A 2,191-nucleotide genomic window follows, 5' to 3' on the forward strand; every position below is an offset into this window, starting at 1 on the left:
GCCACGTTTAGAGAAAACTTGTACAGATAATCCAGATTAAAGTCTGGGGTAAGCGGGGTGTAGAAAGTGTTTGATCTCATAATATATACAAATGGAAAATGAGGTTCGTCCTAGATTCAAAAGACTACCCAGAGTGGGTTAGTAGTTCACAGAAAAGGACTCCCATCTCCATTTGTGGGGAAAGAATTTGGGTAAAAACTTAGGAGTTCTTAGTAAGGTTGGAGTTACAAGTTAGGTTCATTAATTCTTTGTTGTTCAATAAACAAATCTCAAAATATAGAAAAATAGTATCTAGGCAGAGAATACAGAAGAATATCACACAGAAAAGGAATACAAGAACACACACACATTCACACAGAATACAAAATAGAGGAATATGCTCAAACAAGGATGATGCATGTCTAGCAGCACTACATAGGCCATGACCTCATGTGTCAGTTGAATAGCTGCAATCTGACATTACCTAGGAACAAGTTCTAGATATCGCTTTACTGTTGCTTCAGTTGCATACCAGTCGTATGGCCGAAGCCACATCAGTTGACTTTAAGTCGAATGGCCAAAGCCACATCAGTTGACTTTAATATACGTACCCCTGGAAAACAACTTTCAGTTGTAGGTGTCTCCCCTATACATTTTAATTTTTCTATTTTGTAAATTGTTTTGAGTTTCTTTCTCTATTTTTCTTCCTTAGCCACTCCTTTCAGTTACCGGTTCTCAATCTCTGTTTCTGTGTATTAGATGGCTTTACCATTTTTTTCGTTCTCTTTTAATGTCTTAATTAATCTTTATATCATACTCTTATCTCACCTTAGTTCTTTTATGAAGAGAACCTCTAAACTTTAGATATTTATAGTTTAACCCCTAAGCTTTAGTTAATTATATTTTAACCCTTCAATTTTTAACTATTTATATTTTTATCCCTATATTTTTATGTAATTATATTTTTATCCCTCCATATTTTTGAAATTTCCAAAATACCCTACATATTTTTCATAATACCGAAAATACTCATGGAAATCGTGACCATTTTGTCCCTAAAATTTTTAGTTAATTACCAAAATATCCCTAGGCTTTTAAGTTGCCATTTTGTCCTCAATTTTTTACCAAATTCTCATTGTATCCTTAGTGTGAAATTACGATATTAACCTTTTATAATTATGACAAAAAAATTACATGAACTTGTTCATAGTTTTTAGCTTGATTTTTAACGTGTTTTATAAATTTTTCGGTAACCAATTTCTTTCAACATTTTAACACAACTTTTAGCCATCAAACATACATTGAATTATATTAATCAAGCTTCAATTCAAGCCCATGAAGTACCAAATAGCTAGAAGATATAGTGCACTTCAATGTTACATGAATTCCAAGCTTGATTTCTTCATGAAAACATGATTATAACACCATATAAACACTTAATTTCAAGCAACACACAACCAGCCATCAATCAAGCATCAGGAACACAATTAATTCATAATTGATTTACCAATTCTTATCTTTTTGTTTCAGCTCAAAACTTATTGCTCCTAGGTAGTTTTCTAACTCACTTTCTTCCCAGTTTTCAATCAAAAACAACTTTAAATTCAAAAACACCATGAAGGCCGAACCTTCATCAAGAATTCAAGAAGGATTTCCTCAACTTTTTCAAGATAAAATTGATGGTTTCTTGCTCCACAAGACTTCTAGATATGATTTTCTAAGCAAAATCATCAAGAACATCAAGTTTCTTCCATGGGTTCTCATGGCCGAAACTTCAAGGAAGGAGAAATACCAAAATACTCCATCTTACCTTATAAAATCTGGTATGAAAGTGAAGAGGAAGATGAAAAGAACACTTTAATCAGTTTAGAGTTTTGATTGGGGTTTTAGAAGTGAAACGGGCAAGCTTGGAAGCATGGAAGCCATGGAAGTTTTCATGGTTTTTCTTTCTTGTTCATGAAGAAACAAGAAGAAATATGTAGCTGGGAGTGGCTAGAAACTTGTGGACCATGGGAGTTATACGGCGATTCATCCAAAATTTAATAATAAAATATAATTCAGGAGATAATTACTAAAGCTAGATATATTAGAATACAAGTATTTAACTTGAGTAAATATGTGAGCTACTAGTATAAATAATACTAGTAACATGACTATCTTAACCATAAAAGATCTATGATGAAGTATTAGCATAACTAAGCTCGTCAGAGAG

General features: G+C 32.5%; 1 long non-coding RNA gene across 1 annotated transcript; it reads right to left on the minus strand.

The window, feature by feature from the left end:
- LOC110271366 lies at nucleotides 1,667-1,870 on the minus strand. The gene is made up of 2 exons (XR_002362060.1): nucleotides 1,790-1,870; nucleotides 1,667-1,696 (listed from the first exon to the last, which is right to left on the minus strand). It is a non-coding gene; the product is annotated as an uncharacterized LOC110271366 (long non-coding RNA).

The sequence above is a fragment of the Arachis ipaensis genome, chromosome B01, assembly GCF_000816755.2.
Source record: "Arachis ipaensis cultivar K30076 chromosome B01, Araip1.1, whole genome shotgun sequence".
In the NCBI taxonomy this organism is placed as follows: domain Eukaryota; kingdom Viridiplantae; phylum Streptophyta; class Magnoliopsida; order Fabales; family Fabaceae; genus Arachis; species Arachis ipaensis.